Genomic DNA, 16,310 nt, shown 5'->3' on the forward strand with positions numbered 1-16,310 from the left:
TTCTGTTTTGATATTATTATTTCTCATATTTTGATTAGATTATTTTTATTTTTTTATTCCTCCCTTTAATTGACCACAGTAAAGCCATGATATTTTATTGTTAACCTGCTTAGAATTGTAAAAATTATTTTATTTGGCCCAGCCATACTGCCTAAGACAAAAGTTGCATACAATTCTAATCTCATCTAGATCTGTTCTTATAAAAGGCATATAAAAAATCTTCAACATCCTAAATATGATGCACTCAGTGTGAAGCAAATCAGAGCTGGACATGACATTTTTGTCCTTGATGGGCCTGGATTATCCAGGTCCTTTACCTTGTCTTTCCTAACCAGCCAATGTTCTGTGATATATGCTTTCTCCAGGACATAAAGCTCAAAGTAAGCCTTTATTCCCAATCTCAGCATTTCTGACATGGTCAAAGCCTGATGGATGGTTGGCTTTTGTGTAAACCTGTCCAGAGTGGTAGTAACACATCTCGTATATGAGGCAGTTGAGCAGCACTGGAGAACCCTCATGGCCCACACAGAATTCCCCAACTGGAGTATAATAGTCATTCTCCTTGATATGTTTTACTGTGTTTGTGCTACCTCCAATCTGGACCACCCAAAGAAACTTGTTGATATCATCATAGCAATACTTAGTGAAGTCTCCAAAAATGAACAGCACATAGCTGACCTCATGCTTTCTAATAATCTCATAGAGTTTTCCTCTGTGGATACCATTGCCTGAACTACTCAATAAATATTGGTATTATTTCATGTGTTATTGTCCACAAAAATTGTCCAGTTCACCTTAGCTATAATCTGGTAGCTATGATCCCAACATAATATGACCTTTGCATCCTCTGGAGTATTGTGACAAAGCCAATAATATGCTTCTCAGTAGTCATCAGAAATTTTGCTACTACTGCCATATCCACCCCAGGCATATAGCATGAAGGAAGAAGAAGAGGAGGCCTTACTGGTCACCCAGGAGTGAGTAAAAAGTGTAGGGGATGAGAAAGAAAGCCAAAATGGACCAAGGCCATTTTGGCATTAATATCATCCCACTTACTGCTTCATTCTAAATCAGGTAGGTAGAATCCTGTTGCTTTTCTTGTCTAGATGACTTATGTCCAGTCTCTTCCTATATGTGGACAACATTTGGGAGACTCCAGTGCTGGAAAGAATGTACACAACAGGTGCCAATACTAGCATTAGACGCACCATTACAGCTTAAAAGTGCACACTGGTCACACCATACATGATATTAAACCTCTGAGCATCAAACAAGTTGCTAAAGCAGGAGTAGAGGCCAATTAGAAATATAAGGACAAGGAAATGCACGTCAAAATAGTATGAGGATCAAGTCATGGCTGATGCTCAGACACAGAAGCAATGATGGGGATGTTGATCTTAGCATAAGAAGGATACAGCAGTGAGTAGAAATGCCCTGTCCAGGGAGGGATTTTTTTCTGTCAGCGTGAAGAGAGCTCCCATAGCGAGAAGGATAAGGCCTGCTAGAGAGAGGACACTCTGGAAAAGAACTTCAATTTGCTGTGGATTCAACTTGTTGCACAGGTAATCCAGAAAGACATGGATAAGGCCAAGACCAAAAACCCCAATGGTTTCCATGCACTCTGATGAAAAGACGGGCTGGAAAGCCACAGAACAGGTCTGCATAGAAAGAATAGTGCCCAGGCAGTAAACAGTACAGCAGGCCATGTAGATCCAGTGGGAGAAACAGCCTGTGAGCATCAGCACCAGAAGACTGAGAGGGATCAAGTTGATCAGGAACACAACACCTCACCATGAAGAGTCCATGTATAAACAAGCAAGGGCACACTTAGCCTCCCAATAGATGCAACCAGTCTTTACTGCCTTGATCCACATATTGTAGGTGAGTAGGATGCAAAAGATGGCAATCCCTTCATTATCATATGAGCCAGTCACAGATTGGAAGATATATGTGGGAACCATAGCAAACACAGCAGCCAAAAGAAGCCCAGTGCCTGCATCCTTGAGCTCTTTTGTAAGGTGGCAATGACAATAATAATGAAGGAGGAGACACGCAGACATTCTGAATGTCCACGGTGATGTGGAAAAATTGGAGTATGTGGTAGATTGCAGCAGGGGTGCTAATTAAGCCTGGGTAAATTGTTCCTCCAATGATTCATCCCAATGATGACTAGGCTCTCTCATCACATAAGCTATAGAATTTATAAAACTCTTCCTTAGCCAGAAACCTGGTAGTCTGATAATTAAAGTGTGGATTAACCTCATAGATAACACTTTAAAATCTCAGGACAGCAAAGAGACAGCTGGAGAAAGATAACATAGTGGCCATTGACATAATGAGAAGCTTCAGAAGTGTGTTCTGCCTTCTCATAGGACAACCACAAAAATCCATCCAGCCTTAGTCATCTTGACATCAACGGGTGGCAACAGGCCAGGCAACACTCAGCTGGCCAGAATCCCTAAGCAATCCCCTAGGCTCCCTCAGCGATCTATTCAGTGGTGCACTCAACCCTGGCAACCTGATTATTTTTAATATTCATATTTTATATATGTAACTTATTGTTTAATACTTTCTTGTTCATTTCTGAATGGTATGTTTTAATCTCTTTGAGTATACCAACCAAATTTATTATAAAATATTTGTCAAATTATTTCATACAATTAACATCAAGAGGCAATTCCTGTCCTGTATTTAGTTGGTTGTATTTTTACTTTTAAAAGTTAACTTATTTTTTAATTGACAAAATTTTTATATATTTATCCTGCACAACATGTTGTTTTGAAATATGTATACATTGTAAAACAGCTACATTGAGCTAATTAACATACATTTTCTCAAACACTTATTTTTCATGGCAAGAACACTTAGAATGTTGGTTGTATTTCTTAGCTTTAGATTTCTTCATGCATTTTAGAATTGTGGATCACAGGCTTATTTGAGGGGAACGTATTTTTTGCTTTGCATTGCTTTATTTTTCTTTAATTCCCTTGGCTCCCTCCTCCCTGACAAGAAGTTATGAGGCTATTTTATAATCAAGGGTTGTGCCTCCTCCCTGGTAGGGATATGAAGCATTTACAAGACTGGTTAGTGAGCCTCAGGACAGGGCTGTCCTGAGGCTCTGCCAGTATCTTCAGGCTTACATTGCCTGGAAACCCCACAAAAATTGTAGCCTCAGGCACCAGTTGTCAGTATATTTTCACTCTAATTTTATTAATCATACGCTCCTGGATTTAAGCAGTGAGGCCAACTTTATTTCTCCATTTTACACAGATCTGTAGTCCTTCCCAGCCCCTAGGAGATGAAGTTGTAGCTTCTATTGCCTGCTTTGGAATATGGTACTTCAGCTCCGTTAACCACTTCAGCCTTCTATTTTTGTCTCTGGTCTATGAAAATGTTTATCTTGTCAAGTCTCTTTGATTATTCATTTTTATACTGTATCCATCTTTGCCAAATTTGTAGAGCAGAAGGGGTTACATCAAAGAAGAAAAAGAGCATGCCATTTTTGCTGGTGTCCCTGGGTTCATTTTTAACTCACATTCCATTAGTGATTTTCAGTGTAATTCATAAAGGAAATCCAACCACTTTGAAGTAAAAATGACTATGGAGTATCCAGTAATTTAAAAATATAGATGATAATCAATTACTAAAATTCTTTCTGCTCTGTTTCAAGAGGTGCTTAGCATTTAAAGAGTTATCTAAAACTGCAATTCAATCAACTAGTTAAGGATATTGGAATGGTTCCTCCTCATCAGCTATCACTGAGAAGAGCCTCAGTGTCTACATTTTAGTGTTGGTTAAGTAATTTTTATACCCTTTTCTGCAAGAGTGAAAAAATTTACACTGAATATCAGGTTGTTGAATCTTTATATCTTTGCTTGTACATTAACATGTACCTGAGTGAAGGTCTGAAGTACTCTGTTTTTAAGCCCTAAAATGTTGTGTTTTGTTGAGCTTTAAGCTGAAGGTCTTATCTTTAAAAATTATACCTACAAGGAAACAATCATTTCCTCTTATAAGAAGCACTACATTAATCTAAATTGAGACATAGACTGTATATTTTACCATATTATACCATATTATATGGTTTTCCCATGTTTGCCATATTATAAAGTCTGCATAGACAGATTAACATTTTTATTCAAGTGAACTAAGAATGTATGTATCGATTAATTCACTCTACTGGACCTCAGCTGAGAAATATCCTTAGTATGCTTCAAGTCATTGACCATAGGTGGGGAATCCTCTGTATCCAGACATCCAGCAGGGTCCTTCTCCCTTTACGTTTCAATCTGCTAAGATTCCAAAGTGATGAATTTCACTTGGCTTGCCTCTTAATTATTTTACTCCATGATCTGATTGAAGACTTTGAGCCCTATTCTGGAACAATTCTTCTTTCTTGTTCTGCACAGATCAGGTCTTCCTCCAGTGTTCAAGCCATATTTACTTTCTGTGCACTGACTCAGCGGTGTCCACTGTGGACAACGCTTTCTTATGGCTTTTGCTTACGTCTCTTATCTTTATCAATTATTGACCTCTTCTGTTTCCCTCCATCATGCCAGCACTGAATGAAGGCCATAAAACCTTAGATGGGAATTTGAGGTATTATAGTTTACTTGGAAGTTAACCAAAGGAACCACCATCAGGGGATTTAGAAATTGACATGCAAATGAGGATAAAGCCAGAAAAGGGTATGCTATTACAAGGTTAGTACTATGGGCAACTGGGGCTCACTTCTACTGGAGACATCTGAAATCCGGAACAATATATGCCTGAGAGTTATCCCCTTCCTTTTCCAGGGGAATGTCAGATCTAATATTTATCCTCTAATTCCCATTTGTCATTTCAAAAGGCTGCTGCCTAAGAGCACTAACCTTCTTAGAACATTAACTTACACATGGGTGAAAGAAAGCCTTCAGGCAGAAATTTGCCTTAGACAAGGTTGTCAGGTACTAGGCAGTGAATATTAAGAAAGTATGGAGGAGGTACTAGTAGTAGCTGATGAAACGCTCAGTTCACTGGACTCATCCTCAATATCCATGTTTATTCTCCCACATGATCCCATAGTTAATTGAATGAGGGGCATGGAATTGACCTAGAAAAAAAATCATTACATTCTCTTTCTAGGCATTTCTCTTTGGAACTGAAGAAGCTATTTGGTCTCACCTACTCAGGTAAGTTTGGGGGCTGAGAGGTAGCGCTGTATGCAGCAAGAAAAGCATCAATAATTCCTGACTTCAGATAGAGAAATAAGGCAAATATACATAGAGAGACAAATTGGAGATGTTTGTTTACTAATGACATTCTAATGGCTTGTTCATATTCTGGGGATGTCTGTCCGTATTGCCTATCCTTGGGTTTCACGGATTATACCTGAGTTTTATAAGTTTATCCTTCACACTTAAATTTCAAGCATAAATTCTATACTCTGAATGAACTTAGCAAATGAATTTCCTTCTAGACCCATTTAAAGAAGATGCACAAGAATACTGGTATATGGATAAAAAAACATAGGAGGTTGACAGCCTCCACAATTTACCAACGTCAGACCAAGTTGGAGTGAGGAAGATGAAGTATATTACCAGATATATAGAGAAAAAAATACTATGAGGCACCTTATTATACCTGAGTCAAGTACATTTTCATTTTAACATTTTTTTATTATGGTGAAATATACAAAGCATAAAATTTACCCTTTAACCATTTTTAAGTGCACACTTCAGTAGCATTAAGTGCATTCGCATTGCTGTGCAACCATCACTATTATCTATCTCCACTATTATCTATCCACCATATAATATCTCCACTATTATCTATCTTTTTTTATCTTTCCAAGCTGAAACTCTGTACCCAGTGAACAATAATTCCCTCTTTCTCCATTCCACAGCCCCAGGCAAACACCATATTATTTTCTGTCTCTATGATTTTGACTAATCTAGGTACTCACACTATTAACGCACACATGTGTGAAAGAAAGCCCCTGGGCAGTAAGTGGAAGCATACAGTGTTTGTCCTTTTGTGACTGGCTTATTTCACTTAGCATAATATCTTCAAGGTTCTTTCATGTTGTAGTATGTGTTGGGATTAAATTTCTTTTTATGCTGAGTAATATTCCACTGTATGTATATGCCACATTTTGTTTATGCATTCATCCATCGATGAACACTTAAGTTGCTTCCTCCTTTTGGCTGTTATAAATAATGCTGCTATGAACATGGATATACAAATATCTTTTTGAGTCTTTGATTTCAATTTCTTGGATATATATCCTGAAGTGAATTACTGGGTCGTATGGTAACTCTATTTTTAATTTTTTGAAATTGCCATACTCTTTTCTGTAGCACCTGCACCATTTTACATTAGCACCAGTGATGTATAAGGGCTCCAATTTCTGCATATTCTTTCCAACTGAGTCACATAACTTTTAATAAAGATTTATAGTATCTTCATCCAAGAGAGGTTTAGAATTACACGTTCTTATTTTTCTGGTCACCATTGTTGCTAAGAACTGCTCCCTAGTAGAATTAACTTTCTTAGGGCATTAACTGACACATGTGTGAAAGAAAGCTCCTAGGCAGAAATTTGAAGTAGTTATACTTAAAAACTTGTTTTTAATATTCTTTCTTAAATTAAAATTTTAAATTTACATGCAGTTGTAAAGATAAAAAAGTGACATCTCATATATCCTTTACCCAGTTACCCCAATAGTAATATATTGCAAAACTATAGTATAATAGCCCAAAAAGATATTGACATGGATATATATACTCAAAATACACAACAGTGCCATTACCAGGCTCCTTTAATATTGTCCTTTCGTACCCAAGCTCCTTCCCATGCCATCCCAATCCCCTATTTTACCCCTGGCAGCCACTTGTATGTTCTCCATTTCTATAATTTTGTCATTTCAAAAATATTACATAAGTGGGATCATCCAGTATGTTCCATTTAGGGATTGGATTTTTTCATTCAGCATAATTCTCTGGAGATTTAACCAGGTTGTTGTACCTAAATAATATGTTCCTTTATATCACAGAGTAGTATTCCATAGCATGAATCTTTGTAATATTCACATGGCTAACATAATATGTTTAGCCATTTAACTATTAAAAGATATCTACATTGTTCACATTTTTTGGCTACTAAAAAGTAAATTTGCCATGAACTTTCATGTACAGATTTTTGTGTGAACACGTACTTTATTTATTAGGGATGAATGCCCAAGAGTGCAGTTGCTGAGTCATATGGCAGTTGCATGTTTAGTTTTATTAAAAACTGACATATTGTTTTCAGAGTGGTTTTGCTGCTTCCCATTCCCACCAATAATGTATGTAAAATCCAGTTTCTCCACATCTTCAAAAGCATTTGGTCTGTTCATGTCCTTTGCCCACATTTAATGGGTTTGTTTGTCGTTTACTTGTAAATTTGTTTAAGTTCCGTGTAGATTCTGGATATTAGATCTTTGTCAGGTGAATAGATTGCAAAAATATTCTCCAGTTATGTAGGTTGTCTCATCACTCTGATGATAGTTACTTTTGCTGTGCAGATGCTCCATAGTTTAATTAGATGCCGTTTGTCAATTTTGGCTTTTGTTGCAATTGCTTTTGATTTTTTTGTGATGAAATCTTTGCCCATGCCTATGTCCTGAATGGTACTCCCAGATTTTCTTCTAGGGTTTTTATAGTTTTAGGTTTTACATTTAAGTCTTTAGTCCTTCTTGAGTTAATTTTTATATAAGGTATAAGGAAAGGGTCCAGTTTCTATTTTCTGCACATGGCTAGCCAGTTTTCCCAGCACCATTTATTAAATAGAGAATCCTTTCCTCATTGCTTGTTTTTGTCAGGTTTGTCGAAGATCAGATGGTTGTAGATGTTTGGTCTTATTTCTGAGGTCTTTATTCTGTTCCATTGGTCTATGTGTCTGTTTTCGTTTTGTTTTTTTTGTTGGTTACTGTACCCCTGTCATATAGTTTGAAGTCTGGTAGTGTGATGCCTCCAGCTTCATTCTTTTTTGCTTAGGATCGTCTTTCTATACCGGCCCTTTTTTGGTTCCATATGAATTTTAAGGTAGTTTTTTTCTAATTCTGGGAAGGATGTCAATGGTAGTTTAATGGGAATAACATTGAATCTATAAATTACTTTGGGCAGTATGGCCATTTTCATGATATTGATTCTTCCTATTCATGAGCACGGGATGTTTTTCCATTTGTTTGTGTACTCTCTTATTTCCTTTAGCAGTGGTTTGAAATTCTCCTTGAAGAGGTCCTTCACTTCCTTTGTTAGCTATATTCCTAGGTATTTTATTATCTTTGTAGCAATTGCGAATGGGAGCTCATTCATGATTTGGCTCTCTGCTTTTCTATTGTTTGTGTATAGGAATGCTTGGGATTTTTGCACATTGATTTTGAATCCTGAGACTTTGCTGAAGTTGCTTATCAGCTTAAGGAGATTTGGGGCTGAGATGATGGGTTTTTCTAGATGATAGACTGGATAAAGAAAATGTGGTACATATACACCATGGAATACTATGCAGCCATAAAAAGGAACAAGATCATGTCCTTTGCAGGGACATGGATGGAGCTTACCTCAGCAAACTAACACAGGAACAGAAAACCAAACACCACATGTTCTCACTTATAAGTGGGAGCTGAATGATGAGAACACCTGGACACAGGGAGGGGAACAACACACACTGCAGCCTGTCAGGGGGCAAGGGGACAGAGAGCATCAGGATAAATACTTAATGCACACGGGGCTTAATACCTACGTGATGGATTGATAGGTGCAGCAAATCACCATGGCACATGTTTACCTATATAACAAACCTGTACCTCCTGCACATGTACCCTGGAACTTAAAATTAAATTGAATTTTTAAAAAATTTGGTCTTTTCAATATTTTTAATCTTAGCCATCCTGATATGTGTATAATAATACCTCATTGTGATTTAAATTGCATTTCCAAAATGGCTGATAATGTTGAATATGTTTTAATAGGTTAATTGCTCTATACAATTCCTATTCCATGAAATGTATATTTATGTTTATGTCTCATTTTATAGTCAGATTGCTTTGTCATTATTGGGTACTGCTGAGTCTTAAAAAATTCTAATACATTGTAGATAGTATTTATTTGTCAGATATACATAGAGTTTAGTTTGCAAGTATTTTCTTTTTTATTTAACTTTTATTTTAAGTTCAGGAGTACATGTGCAGGTTTCCTATATAGGTGAAGTTGCGTCATGGGGGGTTGTTGCACAGATTATTTCATCACCCAGATATTAAGCCTAGTACCCATTAGTTATTATTCCACATCCTCTCCCTCCTCCCACACTCCACCCTTTGATAGGCCCCAGTGTGTCTTGTTTCCCTCTGTGTGTCCATGTGTTCTCATCATTTAGCTCCCACTTATAAGTGACAACATTCAGTATTTGTTTTTCTGTTTCTGCATTAGTTTGCTAAGGATAATGACCTCCAACTCCATCCATGTCCCTGCAAAGGCCATGGTCTCATTCATTTTTATGGTTACATAGTATTCCATGGTGTGTATGGACCACATTTTCTTTATCCAGTCTACCATTGATGGGCATTTAGGTCGATTTTATGGCTTTGCTATTGTGAATAGTGCTGCAGTGAACACACGTGTGCATGTGTCTTCACAACAGAATGATTTATAGTCCTTTGGGTATATACCCAGTAATGGGATTGCTGAGTCGAATGGTATCTCTGTCTTTAGATCTTTGAAGAATCACCTCACTGTCTTCCAAAATGGTTGAACTAATTTACACTCACGTCAACAGTGTATAAACATTTCTTTTTCTCTGTAACCTCAGCAGCATCTGTTATTTTTTGACTTTTTAATAATAGCCATTCTGACTGGTGTGCAATGGTATCTCATTGTGGTTTTGATTTGCATTTCTCTAATGATAAGTGATGTGAGCTTTTCATATGATTGTTCACCCCATGTATGTTTTCTTTTCAGAAGTATCTGTTCATGTCTTTTGCCCACTTTGTAATGGGGTTGGGTTTGTTTGTTTGTTTTGTAAATTTGCTAAGATTCCTTGTAGATTCTGGATATTAGACCTTTGTCAGATAAATCCATTGCAAAAATTTTCTCCCACTCTGTAGGTTATCTGTTTACTCTGTTGAGAGTTTCTTTTGCTGTGCAGATCTTAATTTAATTAGATCTCATTAGTCAATTTTTGCTATTGTTGCAACTGCTTTTGCTGTCTTTGTCATGAAATCTTTACCTGTGCCTATGTCCTGAATGGTATCGCCTAGGTTGTCTTCTAAGGTTTTTATAGTTTTGAGTTTTACATTTAAGTCTTTAATTCATCCAGATTTGATTTTTGTATATGTTGAAATGAAGACGTCCAGTTTTAATCTTCTGCATATGGCTAGCCAGTTTTCCCAGCACCATTTATCGAATAGGGAATCCTTTCCTCATTGCTTGTTTTTGTCAGATTTGTCGAAGATCAGATAGTTGTAGGTTTGTGGTCTTATATATTTACTCTTTATGTAAGATGTCACACATTACTGTAGCTACTTTGAAAATTTTTTGTTTTCAATTTTCATTAGTTTGACCTTGCTGTCTGTTAAGTGTGGATTTTTTGTGTTTCTTTTTTTGTTTGGGTTTTTTCAGCTTCTCAAATCTATAGATGTATATCTTTTGCCAAATTTTGGAATTTTTCATTAATTATTTTTATAATTACATTTTCAGCCCTACCTTTTTTTTTTCTCTGCTATTTCCAGAACTCTGATGGCATTAATACTAGATATTTTGATATGGATTAAAAGGTTCCTAAGTCTGTTTGTAATTCTACTTTCTCACTGTTACTCAGTTTTGATAGTTTCTATTGTTCCATCTTCCAGTTCATTGATTTTTTTTTCTTATATTGCCTGTTTCTTTGCTGGGACATTCTATCTTTGCTGATAGTTTTTATTTTTGTTTGGTTCAAACATATTCATAATGTTTGTTGAAGCTTTTATTTTATCATTTGTTGAAGGCAACTGCTTTAAAATACTTGTCAGATCACTCTAACACCTCTGCAATCCTGGTGTGGGGATCTATTGGTCAACTTTTTTCATTCAGATTAAGGCTTTTTGGTTTGGGGTATGAAGAATACTTTTGTTTTTATTTGAAACCTGGACATTTTAGATATCATGTTATGAGTCTCTGTGTCTTATTTAAACTTTCTGTTTTAGGTGGTTTCATACAATAACAGTCCAACAGGGAAAGGGAGACACCACAGTTTTACAGCCAGGTGGAAGTAGAAGTCCAGTTTCTTTACTTGGCCTCTTTTGATATTCAACATGGATGCGCCTCTTGTTGTTGCTGGGTAGGGTAGAAGTTTGAGCTCTCCACTTGACCTTAAGTGACACTTTTCTGTTGGGAGGCAGAAGTACTTGGTTATTGCTACTCACATGACCTTCAGTGACACCACAAAGAGGGTGTCATCACAGTTAAGAGGTGATGAAAATCCTGTTTCTTCACTATTCTTCCTTTGAATACACCCTAATTAGGAGGGCAGGAGTGTCTTATTACTGCAGGGTATAAGTGGATATCCTGCCCTCCATGTTGTCTTCTCTGTCACTGTGAGTGGGGCAGAGCCTTATTACCACCGAGCAGGAATGAATGTGAAATCCCTGCTCCCTACTTGTGCTTCTCTGACACCACCTCAGTGAGGGGTCGTGGCACTTCATTACAGTCTGACAAGTGTGAGTGGGAATGTCAAATTCTCAGCCTCCATTTGTTCTTATTGGTGAAGGTGAAGGGGAGGGCTCCCTTAGTGACATTTTACAGTGTTTGGTTGGAATATAGCAGACTGTCTAAATGTTCGTTCTGCTATGCTGACCTTTTCTTAGTCTTTTTTCTAAAGAGGGAAGGCTTTTTTTTTTTTGAAAACTCACCGCTGTGTTGTTTCCTGAGTTCAGAGCTTCTTATCTACTTTATTCCCTTTTCTCCATATTTCAGTTATACACTTAAATAACTTAGAAGTTATTTTAGTTATACTAAGTGGGAGGAATAGAAAAAAGTTTATCTACTCCATCTTTACAGAAGAGGAAATCCATCTTTACATTTATTTAATTCAGAGAAAAAAAATAGCATGGCTGCTTTCATTTCCACCAGTATCTTTGTCATCCATTTATTTCAAAAGTCAAAAGGAGTGCAGAGATATTCACCTATCAGTCCCATTCTATGGTAAATCAATTTTCAATGTGATTCACAGACAACTTTTTCTTTTCTTTTCTTTTCTTTTTTTTTTTTTTTTTGAGATGGAGTTTTGCTCTGTCGCCCAGGCTTGAGTGCAGTGGCATGATCTCAGCTCACTGCAACCTCTGCCTGCAGGGTTCAAGCAATTCTCCTGCCTCAGCCTCCCAAGTAGCTGGGATTACAGGCATGTGCCATCACACCCAGCTAATTTTTGTATTTTTTTTTTAGTAGAGACGGGGTTTCACCACGTTGGCCAGGCTGGTCTCAAACTCCTGACCTCAGGTGATCTGCCCACCTCGGCCTCCCAAAGTGCTGGGATTACAGGTGTGAGCCACAGTGCCCGGCCTGACAGACACCTTTTGAATTTTTCTGCTATTTGCCTCTGTCCTCTGAATGCATAAGAGAAATTCTAAAATTTAGGGGCATAAAGTTAAGCCCAATGCAGTCAAGGTGAATGGAACTGTGAAGTGATGAGCTTCTGAATGCTCTGATCTCACAAAGACTCCCCAGCATTTGAGACCAGGCCTCTCTTTTTGTCTGGTAGTGCTCTTGCCCCAAATACAGGCTTGAGAAATCCCAACAATCATTTCCTATCTTTTTCATTCAATAGCTTCAGGCAATTGATACTTAAATTATTGCTATAAATTTTGTAAATATAAGTTAAATTTCAAATTCTTTAAAAAAACATTTCATCTCTCCTTATTGTAAACTTACTGACCAAAATAAAACAGCCAAATGCTTTGATTAAATGAAGATTCAAACATTATGTCTATAATTCTGTAAGAAAATGTCCCAGTTTTATCTCAGTATTTATTTGTGTCTTAGATACTCAATAATTGCATTTTTCTGCAATAACATATTACAATAAAATAAATGACTGAAGAATAGCTTATATTGCTGACACAGATCACAGTGTGTCACTAATGGAGTATTAACTGCTTTTTAAGCAACTGGATAAATCTGCTGATTCATAAGAGAGTCATGTAAAGGAAATCCAATTCATGGTGGGGCTCTTACCACTTCTATGGGCATAAAACACCTTCTTCCATATTATCCTTGTTTCAGTCATGGGAATATTGAGAGTAGCACCTGACTTGTAACAAGATCTTTTAACTGGGAGAGTTGACACATTTAATAATATGTCAAGTCTACTATTTAAGGGACAGACACTGCTCAAAATAAAAATGGTATTTAAGAATATCTTTCATGTAAAAATAATCCCCAGGGAACAAGGGTTTGCTCCATTTCAAAGATCAGAAAAGCAGTGCTGAAAGAGCATTATGAGCTTTTCAGAGACAAAAAAAACCCTATGACTTTAGCTTCATCCCTGGGAATCCCTACGTGATTTTATATCTAGGACAACCACTCACAGAGGCCCATGCAAAACTTTAACAGAAGCAAAACATAACACCTAAGCAGATATTTTTTTTTTCTTCTTTTAAAAAATTGAGACACGGTCTCATTCTATCTCGCAGGCTGGAGTGCAGTGGCATGATTATAGCTCACTGCAGCCTCAAACTCTTGGGCTCAAGCAATTCTCCTGCCTCAGTCTCCCAGCTAAGACTACAGTCTCTCAAGTAGCTAAGACCATAAGCACATGCCACTACACTTATTTATTTATTTATTTATTTATTTATTTATTTATTTATTTTGAGATGAGTTCTTGCTATTTGGCCCAGGCTCATTTCAAACTCCTGGCCTTAAGTGATCCTCCCACCTTGGCCTCCCAAAGCATTGGAACTGCAGACATGAGCCACCATGCCTGGCCCTCTAGGCAGATGTCTTCATGTCTCAGTTTTCCTCAGCATCTAGAGCACCTTCCTGTTTTGTATGCCTTTGTAAGACAGTTCAAACTAAGAAGAAAATAGTTCCATCTGAAGCATGGTTTGGAAATGGGGCTGTGCTTTTCTTACAGGTATGCATATGATTTATCATTTTTTGAAAGAATAATATGGTAAATTTGAAAATAAGATATGTATAAGAAAAATGTGACATTTATAATGTATTTTTATGAATTTCAAAAAAGATAAATATTTAAAATAACACTCTTCACTTAGACTCATATCACAGTCCTCCAAGAATGGATACCTGTAGTAGTTATTTAAACAATAGCTTACAAGAAGTTGTGTAAATTGTGGTGGCTACATAGGTATATGCAGGCTGTAAATTGTTTTTAAGTTGTTAACATCTACATTTAGGAATAGAAAATTATGATACCAAATCTACATTTCAGCATCACTTGCTCCTGAATGCAGCATATAAGTTCTATTGCCTATGCAGATAGATGATCCAGAAATATGACTTGGTGACTCAGAAAGAATATGTGGAAATCATCAGTCCCGAAGTATCAAATAGGATCTTTTACACTATTGGATAAATAATTTCACATCTATTAAAAATATTTTAGTAAGTAAACAAGTCTCAAATATAAAGCTCAAAGAATTTTTACATATGTACCAGATCAAGATGTAGAATTTATCCCCCTATCTAGATAGCTTGTTTGTGCCTGTTTAATATTCCCCAGAAAGTAGCAACAATTTCAAATGCTATCACTATGAAATTGTTTTGGTTGTTTTGGACTTCTTAGAAATGAAATCATAATTTGTTCTCTTTTCTGTTTGGCTTTCTTTCACCCAATATTTTGTCTGTGAGATTCATTCACATTTTTGAATATATCAGTTTTCAATTCCTTTTTATTTCTGAGTTATTTCCCATTGTATGTACATATTAGGTATATTTATCCTTTCATGTGTGGATGGATCTCTGTGTTGTTCCAGGATTTTTGTCATTATATATAAAACTCCCAAGAAAAAATTCTTGTTCATGTTTTTTGGTGCATATGTGTACGCATTTCTATTATATATATAGCCGAGGGTACATTTTCTGGATGCTAGAGTATTTGTTTTTGGCTTTATCATTTGCTAGTACAAATTTTTCCAAAATCGTCTTACCAATCTAACCACCAGTCAACAATGTGTAAAAGTTCCAGTTACTTTATAACAGCAAGAACTCATCTCAGCACGTGGTATTCTCAGTCCTTTTAATTTTAGCTATTCTGGAAGTGGCCTACTGATACCTCACTGAAGTTTAAACTTGCATTTCCTGATGACTTAAGATGTTGAACACCTTTTCCTACACTAGTTAGCAATCTGAATTGGAAGTGAACTAGTTTAATTTTAAAAGGGAGAAATTAAATGTTTTTATTTTTTTCATACATATTAGGTAAAAACAGTTGTCATTTCACAAAATTCCCCAAAACCATTCACTATTATTCCAAACTTGAAGAGAAGAAATCAGAATCACATAAGAAAGCCAAACATCAGTGGTAAGAAAGTACTGTAACTGCCAAGCTTTAGCTCAACAGAGCTTCTCTGATCTTTTGCTTTTTGTTCTCTGCTAATCATCAAAAATACAGAGCAGGCTGTCTGTCACAAACAATCAGGGAGGCATATTGTATTAGTCTATTTTCACACTGTTATAAAAAATATCACCTGAGACTGGGTAATTTATAAAGGAAAGAGGTTTAATTGACTAACAGTTCCATATGATTGGGGAGGCCTCAGGAAACTTACAATCATGGTGGAAGGCAAAGAGGAAGCAAGGCACGTCTTACATGGTGGCAGGAGAGATTTATAGAGTGAAGGGGGAACTGCCAAACCCTTTAAAAACCATGATCTCTCATGAGAACTCATTCACTATTACGAGAACAGCATGGGGGAAGCTGCACCCATGATCAAATCACTTCCCAACAGGTCCCACCCTGAACACATGGGGATTACAATTCCAGATGAGATTTAGGCAGGGACACAGAGCCAAACCATATCACATGTGATAACATTAATGAAATTAGTTACATCTCAAAAGTGGTAACTGTTAGAATAGTACAAGGATTAAGAAGTTATATTAAGATTTTATAAGATATGATCAGTGGCATTTTATTTGCCACACATGGGTGTTTTATAATTTGGTCTGCACACTGAATCATAATTATGCACAAATTACTTATGATGTATATGAATATGAATGTGCATAACATAAAACTATGTAGAGACACATGCTACTATAAATAAATACTCATCCAAAAAGCTCTTGATAGTTCAT

General features: G+C 36.6%; 1 pseudogene; it reads right to left on the reverse strand.

The window, feature by feature from the left end:
* Window positions 1–221: 221 nt before the first annotated feature.
* The window catches only part of LOC100986800 (dolichyl-diphosphooligosaccharide--protein glycosyltransferase subunit STT3A-like), a 47,127-nt pseudogene continuing 31,038 nt past the window's right edge, over window positions 222–16,310 (reverse strand).

This window comes from Pan paniscus, chromosome X, assembly GCF_029289425.2.
Source record: "Pan paniscus chromosome X, NHGRI_mPanPan1-v2.0_pri, whole genome shotgun sequence".
Taxonomy (NCBI): Eukaryota; Metazoa; Chordata; class Mammalia; order Primates; family Hominidae; genus Pan; species Pan paniscus.